The following is a 14,769-nucleotide window of genomic DNA, read 5'->3' on the forward strand; positions in this document are numbered from 1 at the left end:
GACAAGGGACCTCCAGAGCTCTCGGTCGCTGGTGTTCTTCTCTGTCTGCGACCGCAGGTGCATCCCAGTCTCTTGGTGTCTGCCTGGAGATCCCGCCGCCAGGTGTTTTTGGGCCGGCCTCTGTTTCTCTTCCCTTGAGGGTTCCAAGGCAGAGCCTTGGATGAAGGCGCTATAGATAAATGCATCGTTTACCAATCACACACACATGGCACCAACCTCCATCCATCCATCAATCATTCTGACTGAATAGAGTTCTCTTTTCATATTCATACTCAACCATATTACCGGTTTGAAGGAGAAGACTCATTTACTTCCTGTTTAATATTCTCATCTCCCCATTCCCCGCATTGCCTGTAGTGTGTGGTGGATTCTCTCTCTCTCTCTCTCTCTCTCTCTCTCTCTCTCTCTCTCTCTCTCTCTCTCTCAGCTGGAGAATCTGTATCAGCACTGATACAGTGCAAAATGAGAAATTCTTTTCGGGGGTATTTATTTTTTATTTTTTTATTAGGCACAGAACGGCATACAGCAGGAGCGGGAGAGAGAGGAAGAGAGAGCCCCGCAGACCTAACGGAGATAAGTTGTTATCTCACAGTGGAATTTCGCTCCAGTCATCGTCCCGTATCGGGCTGTAAGCCTCTGCCACGGCTGAGGGTTTACCTCTGGCCTGTAGGGAAGGCTTCGTACGTACCTACAGTATCGGGTTAATGCATCGCAGCATTGGACATCGCTATGTGATGATGCTCAGCAGATGAGGATGGAGAGGAAAGGAATGGTATGCAGAGAGAGAGAGAGAGATCTGTAAGTGATGTTGAACTTTGGTAGAACCTTGGTTTTATAGCTACCTGGCCATGGTATCGTTGTTATGTGTTATGTGTTTTGTACGCCCTACTTCATCTTGCTACGGCGTCACACAAAAGTATCGAAAGTAGCAGTTCCAAAAGCTCTGTGTTTTGAAAAGACGTGCTTTGAACTTGTTGATCTGCTACTTTTGCTGTTTTTGAATGGTAATCCTGAAAAGTGCTGTAACTGTTTTGGACGTATGAGGTTTTCCACCCAACGGAGGCGATATAAGTCAATCATCTTTATCTTTCTGTGCTTCTAGGAAAAATAGGAAACGGAATACTCCATCGCTGTTGTAGCCTATGCCAACCATTTTCCATTTACATCAGTATCTGTCCAGACTTGTATAGTATTATGTCAACGGTTCTCAAACTTTCAAATTTCAAGGACCCGCATTGTATATATTATTATTTTATGTATTATGAGAGTGTACAAAATAAATGGAACCAACACTACACTCGTTACTGACCTGTAAGGGTCCATTTGGTTCCAAATATCAAATATTTAGCAACAGTGACAGCATGAAACTCTTACCCCACTTACAATATACAGTATAGTCAATGAGAATTTAATGAACTAGAAGCTGGGCCGCCCTTCGGGCGGCCCAGCGTCTAGTCGGCGACCTGGCCAACTCGGGAACGATGTAAATAGGGAATGAATCCCCCGCCCTTTAATGCAAACCCTGTTGTCATAGAACCCGTTTTGACCATCTGTTTGCCTGTGTCCATTTATGCCCATATATGGAGATATCTGTATCTGTCTGTCTGTCGGCGTCCATTTTATGTCCATATATGGAGATCACTGCAGATATAGTTCTGGGTCCATTTTATGCCCATATGCCCATATATGGAGATATCTGTCTATTTGTGTCCATTTTATGCCCATATATGGAGATCTCTGTATCTGTCCGTCTGTGTCCCTTTATGCCCGTATATGGAGATATCTGTTTATCTGCGTCCATTTTATGCCCATATATGAGATCTCTGTCGCTTTTTGTTTGTTTCTTCTTTAAGCAGAATACACAGCCTGCTTAAATCTGCATCATTCAAGTCATCCTCCCAGTCCCACGCTTTGTCGCTTGTCTTATGTTTGTTTTTGTCTCTTTTATTTTCTTTTTTGGAGCGGACCCCATGAATGCCCCATCCTTTAATGCAAACCCCAATATACCTGTTGTCATAGGACCCGTTTTGACCATCTGTTAGCCTTTGTCCCCACCCTTTAATGCAAACCCCAATATATCTGTTTAGCCTTTGTCCCCACCCTTTAATGCAAACCCCAATATACCTGTTGTCATAGGACCCGTTTTGACCATCTGTTTGCCTTTGTCCCCTTATGCCCATATATGGAGATCTCTGCACACACAGTACCGGTTGCGGAAAACTCTGATGTCAGACATCAGCTCCGCATTCGGGGATTCATTTTATGCCTATATCTGGAGAAAGCGTGTGCCGGTGGGAAGAACGGTTCTCGAGATTCACATACATACATACACTGGAGAACGCGCGTGCCGGTGGGAAGAACGGTTCTCGAGATTCACATACATACATACACATTCACAGAGATTTTTTGTTGACTCCTGGCGTACGTGATGTCAGAGCCTTTTATGAAGTGATGTCACAATGAGTCAGCGATTGTGCCGATTTCCTCAGGAACAGCCTGATTTCACAGAGATTTTTTGTTGACTCCTGGCGTACGTGAACAGCCTGATGTTAACAATCAGCTCCGCGTAAGGAGATTCCGAACGTTTCGCGCCGCTTCGGGAAAACCGCATGCCGAGTCGGGCCGAGTCATTTATGTGCTAAAAGCGTGCCTTCGAGAGCTGTTTCTTATTGCAATAAGACTGAAGTTAATCACTACATTGTAAAACCGTCCGTTTTGCTTCATTTCAGAAATGGACAAATGCAAGCAATGCACCAGTGGAACCAAACGGACCTGTCGTCCGTTTGGTTCCACTGGTGCACCCTTCTGGGTCAAAGCCTTTACTGTACACTTCTGCTTTCTCGCTCACGGAGCACAGAAGCAGCCGCAGATAAAGATGATGGACAATATTTGGATTTATACAGTGCAGGTGGGAGCACAGGCAGACGCAGAGGTTCTTACCAGAGTTTGGCTCTAAAAGAGGGAACGGAATCATAAATACACTTTTCATTTCCATTTCCCACAAATTCTCGGCCTGTTAAATGTTATCGCATTACCGCCCCGAAATGAATTTTAGGGGGCGAAAACACATTTGGGCGACTGTATTACAGGCAGCTTAGATATTGATCGGAGCGTGGATGACGGTCGTGCATTACCACGGGGCTCAGGAATGCATTGTTCCCAGAGTCAGCTGGCACTGGACAAATCGTTTTTTGCTCTCTGGGCATGTTTCCGTGGTTAGAACTGCGTGCCAGCTTATTTCCCCCTGTTTTTATCGTCCAGATGATGCATGGGCAGTGGTGGGAGAAGTAGCCTACTCTGACTTTCTTTTTTTATTGACCTAGTAGTACGCAGTGGTGGGAAAAGTACTAAAATGTTTTAGTTGAGTAAAAGTATGAAAGATAAAAAATCTTTTGAAAATAGACGATCTACTATAGCTGACAATGCATCCCATCGCGACGCATTGTTGTGAGCTTGTAGATCGCCTATTTTCAAATGCATATAGGCAGGGTTCGAGTTATGTGGGGGCCAATGGGGGCTTAGCTCCCATAGTTAAAGTCTGGGACCCCATAGTCAACAACCCCTGTGGGGTCTCTTTTTTTCGTGTTTTTTTTTTTTTTCCTGTTTTTTTTATTTCATGTTCCATTGGAAGAATTTATATTATTTATGTTAACTAGATATACTAAATAAACATGTTAGACAGTAAGACTGAACAATGACATCACACCGTTTAATCCTACTATTAATTTTATTATTATAAAGCAGGCGCATTTAATGTGGGGTGTGAGTCTTCCTTTACCGTCCGGGTTATAACACACTCGCTGCAATGGTTCCTACCTTTCTCCCATAGCCGAGGAGGCCCTGGATGCAGACCTACCCAGCTGCGTGGTCTCGCCATGGCCTGGGCATGGGGTAAGCTAGGAACCACTGCATCGAGTGTTTGTTCTAGCCACGGCCCGGACGGCAAAGGAAGGCGGACAGCAACAAACAACCAAACAACGCTGTCTTGTAAGCAAGACTGTAGCCTTAGTGTGCCTGTGCCCGTGACAATGTTTTTTTTAGTAAATAAATATGAACCCGGCACGGCTTGTTTTGAGAAAGAAAAATACCCATTTTAGCCGACTTTATGCTGCCAGAACGGGAACTTTTGGCTGGATGGCTCAGAGCTCAGATGGAGGAATTGGGCAATTGAGCAATAATGGTGAGTTAATATGAACAGAAAAGACTGCCTGGAGTTGTCAACATAGCCAATGTGAAGCCCCAAAGACACCCGAATTAATATTGTGAAAGGAAAAATATGATTTAATATAGGAAAATACCCGTTTTAGCCGACTTTATACCCGAAAAATACCCGATTTAATATGATTTAATATAGGAAAATACCCGTTTTAGACGACTTTATACCAGAAAAATACCCGATTTTAAAGGCGCCGGCGGAGGGGCCCCCAGAGCTATGGGGGCCCTATTCTGGCGGCGCCGGGCCCCCATAGCTCTCAGAGTATAACTCGAACACTGCATATAGGGCAGTAAAAGTTTTATATTTGCTGCTGAGATGTATAGTGGAGTAGAAGTAAACTTACTTAAAATTGGAAATACTCCAGTAAAGTAAAATTATCTGAAAATGTTACCTAAGTAGGATACAGTACTTAAGTAAATGTACTTAGTTACTTTACACCACTGGTAGTAGGTATAGTTAAAATAGCAATGGCCCGATGTAGACATACGCAGCAAAAAGGCCTGTATTCACACACACACACACACACACACACACACACACACACACACACACACACACACACACACACACACACACATATATATATATATATATATATAAAAAATAGATGTTATGAAATAGTTATTAATTTATTCATGGGGATATGTCGGGTAGTAGGAGTATATAAAGCAGGGGTCTCAAACTGGCGGCCCGGGGGCCATTTGCGGCCCGCGAGACGATATTTTGTGGCCCCAACCTTAATATGAAAGTTTAATGTTATTGCGGCCCGCGAGTTTTATATGAACCTCAAAACAGTTAATAATACAGTACAGTTAACAGTACAGTACATGTTCCATGAGTTAAACACAACATGTTTACACCAGAGTCCGTGTTCATCTTACTTTGTGTTAAAAAATAAAAAGGACATTTGAGAAGACTGATGGGGAGATAGATACAGTAGTTGTTAGACTGGTATGAAACTACAGTATAATAATCAAACAAATTAGTGCACATGTACTAATTTGTTTTATTAGTGCACGCGTGCATGTGCGCTGAGGATGCGGCCCCGCCTCAGCCAAACTCTGCCTCCAGCGGCCCCAAGGTAAATTGAGTTTGAGACCCCTGATATAAAGCATTGGGAAAATGGTCATACTAGAGTAAAGTTACCAGTAAGTCTCCCTAATCGGGAGATAAGTGACCGTTAGTCGACTCATGAAATTATTGGCTTAGGAATGCGACAAAAAACAAAACAAATATGTTTGACTCACGCGCAGCTGTGGAAGTTTTTCTTTTTTACATAAAGTGGGTATTTCACTTTAAAACACTTCTTGGGTAAAAAAAAAAAATCAAACAATGAATTTAAGGGTTCACAGGCTGTGTAATTGTTAAAAAATAAGTATTTTTTGGGGGGGTGAACTACTCCTTTAAGTACCCTTTTACTTGGAGTAAATGTACTCGGTTATACCGACTTGTTTATGAGGCCAGCAGGCGATGCGTGATGAGATTCAAACTCTCTCCAAAGTCAAGCGGAGTAACAGTGCCTGTAAGCACTATAATAGTCTCCCTGGCTTTCAGCGGCCTGTCTCCATCTGTGTCCCCCCCCCCCCCCCCCCGCCCCCCTCTCCTCCCCCCAGCTGTGTGAGGTGGCTGGTCTGCACTATGCTTTAGTGTTTACACAGGTGCTGCAGCTGGGTCTCACCCGTGCACCCCCCCCCCCCCTCAGTCCCCCCCCTCCTCTCCCACCCCTCCTCCCCCCTTGCAGACGAGAGAGGCTGCAGCCGTGCAGGCCCTGCCTGACCGCAGGCGGAGTATCGCCTTTCACTGTTTACACTATTATAGCTATAGGGATAATATGTGGGACCGCCCATGGGAAGAGGTGCTCGGATATGTTTTACTTGAGTAAAAGTATAGCAATACCACAGCGTGAACATTTATTTTCTAAATGTTACTTGGGTAAAAGTACAAACGTATTGGCATCGGCATGAAGCTCACAACGCGTCGCATTGCAACGCGTTGTGTATGCATACTGTAGATCAGGGGTTCCCAAACTTTTTTGTCTCAGGGCACCCCATGAATATATTTTTTTTAATCCGAGGCACCCCTACATTATAATTTTCACTCCCAGAACCTTATATTTATAGCATATCGTCATTGTCGGGTGGAAACCTTGTATGTCCAAAACCGATCATTTTGTATTTATCATCTAAAAATTTTACCAAACCAGTGAAAACAGCGTAGATCAGCTGTTTTCACTAGTTTTGTGAGACAGTCTTGTATGATGAAGCAGGGCTTGCTTTACCAAAAGACGTACACATTTGAAACTCGGAGATACAAGGTTTCTGCCCGACAGTGACGATATTTTAGTGATTATGTTGCGAGGAAAACGTTGAGATAATAGCCATTTTGGTTAAAACTGACTGAAAATAACTTTGTACTTCAAGTTTAAAATTTTACTAAATATTTTTTCAAGTGTCCACTCCAATTAAATTCCAAATATTATCAAATTATCTTGCGGCACCCAGGGACTGCCGTCACGGCACCCCAGGGTGCCCCGTCACCCACTTTAAAAACCCCTGGCATAGATCATCTATTTTCAAATAGTAAAATGTATTTCACCCATTTTAAAACAGCAGACTTTGAACTTGTGAAATGGGACATACTGCACACAATGACTACTTTTAGGTTTCATACTTTTAAGTATATTTTGATGGCAATACTGTTGTACTTTTACTCAAGTAGATTTTGAATGCTTAACTTTCTTGTAACAGAGTATTATCTACAATTCTACAATGCAGTGTTGACACTTTTACTTTTAAGTAAAGAAAGTGAGTACTTTTCCCACCGCGGCCCCCACCCTTGCCCCCGGCCCGGGCGGCACCTCCGCTAGCTGTCAAGGGACGGCGGCGGTACATTCTGACATGCTAATTTCAGCCCGCCGCTGACCCACCCCGACTAATTATCCTTCAACTCTATAAACACTGGTAGCACCAGTTAACACCAATTAATGGCCACTTATCATTGCCAGATGCTCCGCAGTGAGTCATTTGCCCCCACTTCCTACACTTGCTCTTAACACTTTCACACATCAGGCAACACGCTAACGTCTCGGCGTACTGCGTGGTTAAGTTTATCTACGATCCCCAACACAGAGCATACAACAACGCAAAGCCAGCTTTCACTTTCTCTCGCTTTCTCTTTCGACTCACGCGCGTTTGTGAAAGTTTTTCTTTTTTACGTAAAGGGGGTATTTCACTTTAAAACATTTCTTGACTTGGGTGATTTTAATTTCTATTCAGGCTTTTGTGTATACACCCAGCCCAGATGTTTTCTTTTTTAAGATGCTTGAACTTAGATATTAATTCTTATCGGAAACCAAGCGTTCCCAGTTTACAGTTTAGGCATTTAGCAGATGCTTTTAATCCAAAGCGATTTACAATAAGCAGATAATACATCACTATAATAAACAAGATAACATGTCAGAACATCAAAAACAATATAACAAATGCATTATGAATATCAATCTAAAAAAACAATATAATCAGTAAAGGGGAAAAAAAGGATTCTAAAAAACAAATTCTAACTAGCTTCCTGTATGGTCATTGAGTGTTTCAGTAGTGCTAAGGGTTTAGTTGGAGTCTGAAAAGGTGAGTCTTCAGTCCACGGCGAAAGCTAGCGAGTGAGTCCGTTGTTCTAAGTGCGACAGGGAGTTTATTCCACAGCTTGGGGGCCAGGAGGGCAAACTGTCTCGGACGACTGACATCACGCTCTGGCTTCACTGTGATGTCACACTAACAGAATCCCTTTTATGCCCATATATTGAGTATCCAACTATGTTCCGTGAAAACAGCCTTTCCACAAACTGTAAGCGTGTAGATCTGCAATTTTCTTCACAAAAAATAAAATTAAACCAGGTTTAAAGTGGTTAACAGAAAAGGGGGGGACACGTGTTAAAAACAGAAATGCATGACCAGAGGACCTGCCAAGTGGGACTCTGCTTCCTTCAGCACGCCACACACACACACACACACACACACACACACACACACACACACACACACACACACACAAACAGGACATAGTAGTTACAGTGTTTTGCAGTCGCAGTAATGATTTCCATTTGTGTAACATTAACTGTGTTCGATGCTCCGCTGATCCCATTACCAGAAAAACCTAAAACCGTGGATGCTGATTACATTTGGGCAACGGACCATTCTCTGGGCCAAACAGAACATCTGACGATCACATGAAGAAAAAAAAGGCAATTATCCAATAAAAGCGCTCTCATTCCATAAGCCTAATTTATGCTCTGTCGTACGATGGTGTTGCGTGCCGAGAATAGCAGAGCTAAAAGCTTGCAATGCGTCGCGGAAGTGACACATTGCGAGCTTGTAGGTCTGCTATTTTTGTACAACACCGTCATTTTTGCGGTGGGGGGGCGGCATAGCTCAGGGGTAGAGAAACCGACATTAGAGCACGAAGGGTTACCGAAAGGTTCCCAGTTCGAATCCGGGCTCCCACTGAGTTAATGTCGAAGAGTCCTTGAGCAAGACTCTGAACCCCTAGTTGCTCGATCCCGGTGAGCAGGAGTGTGCCTTGCATGGTTTCCTCCGCCATCGGTGTATGAATGTGTGTGTGAATGGGTGAATGTAATGCACAATCTATGTAAAGCGCCTTGGATAAAAGCGCTATATAAATGCACCATTTACCATTTACCAATGCGCCAGAAGTAAATCGGGCTCACACTCCCATATCTCTCTCGCTCGCTCTTTACTTTGTCCTTACACACACGCAAACGAAAAACAAAACAAAAGAAAATCGTCTGGCGATTACGGGAAGAATTCCCCCCACCCCAAGTGCAAAGTCAAATGACCTCGAAACTAACACCACATCCAAACCTCCTATTCTCTCTGTTTCTCTCTCTCTCTGTCTCTCCGTCAATGCTCTCGTTAGGGGGGGCAGCTCTGCCGTGCTCCATTTGTTCGCATCGATCAGTCGAGTGCGTACAGCGCCTCGCTCGCCCCCCTCGCCTGCCAACTGTACTGTTGCCAGGGGGGAGGGGGGGGGGGGGAGAGAGAGAGAGAGAGAGAGAGAGAGAGAGAGAGACTCTTCCAACAGCTGTGCCACATATGCCGCCGATCGATATAAACAAACATGGCCTCCCCCAGAGCCAGAGACACAGATTGACAGGTATGATTCATCTTCTGTTCCACCGGGTGGGTGGGGGGTGGGGGGCAAGGGGGTAATAATAATAAGGCGAGATAGATCATTTCCCATCGCCAGCAGAGACCGCCGGGGTTAGCAGGGGTGGGTCGGTTGGGTATCGTTTGCCCGAGAGATACCTACTAACTGGCAGGGCCTCCCCAGTCGCCAGGCGTCCCCTCGTTGCACTGCTGAAAAAGTAGCAGTAAAGTACATTTACTCAAGTGCTTTATAAGTGGCCTGAGGTACTTTTACTTGACTTGAGTGTTTCCAATTTTGCGCGCTTTAAACCTCTATTTCGCTACATCTCAGAGGTAAATATTGCACTTTTGGTACAAAAATGTGTAGATTTAGATTATTCACCATTAACACATTAAACCACTTAAAGGGGAGCTCCGGTCGTTTTCAAGGGCTTTTGTAACCCCATATTATCATATTCTAACTTGGAAAACAAAAAAGAAATTTATTTTTGTGGTACATTTCCATTTTTTGGGAAACGCGAAGCTATGACCTCACTTCCTACAGCACCAACCTCACTTCCTCCAGCACCCATAATCCTTTGCGCAAGCAGCGCTTGGAGAAGAGAGCCAAAGCTAAGCTAACAGCGTAACCATAATAACATCCTCGCTGCGTTGCTGTTTTAGTTTGTTTGTTGCTGTTGGTTGGAAGTCACGTAGTAAGAAGATGGGATGTTATGACCGCAGTGATGCTGAGCAGTTGTAGAAGTTTTGAAACGTGTGCAACTGTGTCGGTGAAACAACATGGCATTGTTGTTTTACCGTGGTGTTATGATTGAATGAAGCCGAGCGACGGAGCGAGCCCCGGGTGCTGCTGCTGCCTGCAGAACGATATGAATCTGCGGTTGTGTAGTGATTAGTAAACATTTCACAACAGATGACTTCCACCGAGATGTAATGGCAGGATTGATGGACACAATGCAAAGCCAAATGTCCCTTGTAAAGCAGAACATAGGTATGTACTGTATGTTTGGAATTAAAATGCCACTCTACGAAACATAATGTATAATGTACAAGCAAAGGTTGCAACTTGATTCATGTTTGTAACACTTATTTTGTTGTCATCTCTTGTCTTTAGAATCATCCATCTAATGGGTGGAGAGGCTTCATATCAAGGTGTACAGGTGTACTGTATTCTTTCAAGAGGTAGGACTACTTTTAGGCTATTGTTATTGCTAGCGATGCTAATCTTTAGCCTGTAACAGCAGTGCGGTTCCAACATTAATGTAAATGTGCGGGGCACCCAAAAGTGGTGAGATAAAAGTCAACAGAGGGGACTGTATTATAATGTATATGAATCGACAAACAACCCCTCCCCCAGTGGCTGCACAGTAATTATGATGTAACGTGAGCTATTATAAAAGATGATGATGATGATGATGATACTACACTCTGATTCCTAGTGTAGGCAACCAAACGTTGGGTACTTACAACTGTGAAGTGTGTGAATCACTAGAATATATTTTATTCAGACAAACTCATAAACAAACTGAATCCACATAACTCCATTAAAACACATAGCAGTACTGTAACACTCCCCTTCCCTCATTGACCATACATGAAGCTAGATCGCATTGTTTTTTTTTTAAATGTTTTTTACTGATGTGCGTGGTCTAAATGTTATTGTTTTCTAGATTGATATTGCTATGCATTTGTTATATTGTTGTTGATGTACTGACATTATCCTATTATATTGATATACTGTATTACCTGCTTATTGTACATCGCTTTGGATTAAAATCTGCTAAATGCCTAAATTGTAATCATCCAGCACTTTTGCCAGTTACTTTTTATTCTTTTGTACTACACTGTTTTATAAAGTAGGGTTTAAACTTACAAACAAAAAACTGTTTAAATATGGAGATAAGAGGTTTGTGCCCGAGAGCAACCCCCCAACATTACATGAAATATGTAACATGGTAAAATGCAGTGTTACTGTTGTTAGCTTATAGATCTGTTCTTTTTTTTTTAGCAAACTGGTTTAGGATTCTCATTATTGCATGGTGTGATTACTAGAAATGGGGTAAAAGCTATGGCAACATTTTGAAATGTCATTGTAAAAAATCTGTGTACCCTGAAACATTTTTCCTCCTCTTTGTCTATAATTGCATAAGGTGCTGACACATCACATAATCCACCATGTCCAAGATGATGTCCATAGCAGTCCTGCGGGAAGACAGCGGTACAACTGTCTACATCGCCCTCTGAAGAGATGCCGTAGAAGAAGCAGCTTACAAGGAACTCCCAGGAATATTATTTACTCTCTCGATTCATACAGCAATGTGATCTAATTTTTTAATATTAGACTACTCTAAAGCCTCTTTCAACTCTAATGTTGCCTCGCCTGTGCTCTGTACACCCAGTAATAAGCTTGTTATTTTAATAAGTCAAATTGGGAAATAAGATAAAAGTGAGAGAATAATTTTCCAAATCCTAGGGAGAAAAATAATCATTTACAAGAATCGTGCTGCCCTTCTGCAGATATAAGTGTCTGCTAAATTTCTAAATTAGATCAGCTAACACAGGGAACATGTCAGAACCCTAAAACATCCGGGACAACCATGTCCTAGCTCTGGTCGAGAGTGTGCGCTGCTCAACCCATTTTCAGTATTGGCTACAGCACAAACTATTAGAATAACGGTTTCAATTTCAGGTGGACTACACACTAAAAAGGCTAATAAAAACAATATATAACATGAGCTTTTTGGTTTCATCCTTGCAATCTGTCATGAAAATATGTATTTACCGGTAATATATTATTTGCTGGAGTAGAGCAGTGGTTCTTACTCTGGCGTCCCTGCAACAATCATATTTGAACTGGGGACCCCCCACCCTGATAAGCACTTAGACTGTAGGAGTTGAGGCATTACATTCTGCTCGATTCCGTTCCACAGATAAATATTGTGAAACTAGCCGATCTACAAGCTCAAACTCCCAGACTCAAAGGTTGAGAACCACTGGACTACAGTAATGCTCTGAAACAGAAGTACTTGCCACTGTGTTTGTTACATTGTACTGTGTTTACTGTGTTACAAATGGCAGGTTCACACAGCACTCCATACTGTGTACATTATATTTCTTACAAGTAAAAACAGAAAAGAAGGAAAATCAAATGTATTGAATCTATTTTATTATCTATTATGACAAGGATCATAGAAATGTTCACATCTCTATGCATTTGTTATGTATAATACAATATAATGATGCCAGGGTAAGAAGACGTCGACTCTCCACTTGCGACGACTCTCCAGGACACTCCAAACGATACCGCAGTGCCTGCAGTGAGAAGAAGAAAATACTGTAACATGTGGCATTGTCTTTGTCACACACAAACGGTTCATCGCCATGGCAGCTTATCGTGTACATCAGGGTCTGCAACCTTTTACAAATGAAAAGTGCCATGGTTTTATTTTTTTAGATAGTGTGCCATGTCAACATGAATTTTAATGACAAGCCATCATAAGTGTGGACATTTTGATTGGAAGGACATAACAATCATTAGACTCTGAGCAATAAGTCACTTATCTCCCAGACTCCCTCCCCAGTCAGAGTTCATAGCTTTAATGAATGTAGAATTATATGCAGGATGTCATTTGCTGCAAATTAGGTGACTTAATTTAATTTACCATGTTTAAAATATATATTTGAAATAAAAATCCTGTCTCACACTTCTGCCAGTGTGCCAGTGATCACCCCCCCCCCCCCCCCCCCCCCCCCCCCCCTGTGCCAATGTTGGCACTCGTGCCTAAGGTTGCCTAGCCCTGGTTTTTGTCATGGACATACAAATATTAAATATGACCAGAGACAGATCTGCTAGCCCTAAATATTAGCCTACTAGTGCTGTTCTCAGTGTGTTGAGGGACCTTCAGTTGAAGATGGTTCAAATGGATCACAGGTCTATTTTCTGAGAGCAGTGGTGTAAGCAGTGCTTGTAAAATGTTGAGGCTTTTGTACTTTGAATAATTTCCAGCTTTCTGTACTGGTACTTGACTCGAGCTCGAATCCAAATATAGTACTTGTACACCATTACAATCATTTGAAAACTTGAGTTACTTTGCACATAAATGATTATATTATAAAACCTAATTAATCAACTTTAGCCCTATTTTATATCCAGGCTATTTGAAAATAGACGATCTACAAGCTCACAATGTGTTGATGCGATGTGTTGTGAGTTTGTGGATCTGCCATTTTCAAACATTTTGTACTTTTAAAGAATATTTTGATGCCAATACTTTAGTACTTTTACTTCTTACAGAACGTTTTCTATATTGCAGTATTGATAGCCTACTTTTACTCAAGTATCTTAGTCCTTTTTCCATCTCTGTCAGAGTGTAGACCTACAAATGGGACCAAATAGACCCATAGGAGGTACTGGAAAATAAAAGTTTTGAGAGCCACTGTACTAGTGGACTCCTAATGTGAAATACATAGTAAAATCAGTGCCATCATACATATTTTAAAGTAAACTTAGGCCTACAGACTTTACATTCTGTAATTGGGATTAATATAGGAATGTGCATGCCAGGACACATTGATGATGACACTCACATACACAAATAAGTTATACATGAATGAAACATACCATTGGGTCTCGGTTGTCTCTTCCAGTTCAACTTGGGGATCCTAGCAGCATGGAGCAGTAGTCACAACAAACGGGCAGAATAACTTGGGTGCAGAGAATGGTCCTATGACAGTGTGTATGATGTTAGCTTAGTGGAGTCCCAGCTGGCAGAGAGACGCCTCGTCTTTTCTCTCTGGTTCACGTCGCTGCTTTTTTTTTTTTTTTCTTCCTTCTTCTAATGTAATGCATAGCCTACTCCAGTTCATATAAAAAGTAGTTCTACCGAAGATTCTGCCAGCAAGTCCCTATGTCAGTAGAAAACATGTCTGAAACAAGTAACAACCATACTGTTGTTGCTAACTAGCGTTCACGCTACGGCAACCACACCGGGTCAAATCCTACTGTAGTTTCTGCAGCTACAACGGCCTCCCACCACGTACGTCATAGCCAGGCGTTCCATTGGCCGAATCAGTCTATGACGTACGTGGTAGTAAGGCCCCCTACTGTCCACAGAACAGTAATGTAAGGAAATAGACGCGTTTTAGCATGAACGTAGTTGACTAAAAGAACACAGACTTGGTTGAAAACCGGCGAACCACTCCTTTAAGCCACATTTTATATTTCTGCTCTTCGATTACAGCCGATGTACAAATAGATCGTCTATTTTTGAAAACATTTCACAAATTCCAAGATTGTACATCTGCTACTTTTGATCCTTTTGTCGGCCTAGGGCATAAATGTATGGGAAAAAGAAGTGTACTTTACTCAAGTAAAGGTTTGAGGGTGCGCCCTCT

The 14,769-nt window shown here is 42.4% G+C and overlaps 1 long non-coding RNA gene across 1 annotated transcript; it reads right to left on the minus strand.

Annotated features, from left to right (window-relative positions):
• Window positions 1–12,524: 12,524 nt before the first annotated feature.
• On the minus strand, window positions 12,525–14,561 carry LOC308292434. Its single transcript, XR_013962396.1, has 2 exons — window positions 13,997–14,561; window positions 12,525–12,687 (listed from the first exon to the last, which is right to left on the minus strand). It is a non-coding gene; the product is annotated as an uncharacterized lncRNA (long non-coding RNA).
• Between the last annotated feature and the right edge of the window lie 208 nt (window positions 14,562–14,769).

Source organism: Nannobrachium achirus (assembly GCF_963921795.1).
Source record: "Nannobrachium achirus genome assembly, chromosome: 10".
Classification (NCBI taxonomy): Eukaryota; Metazoa; Chordata; class Actinopteri; order Myctophiformes; family Myctophidae; genus Nannobrachium; species Nannobrachium achirus.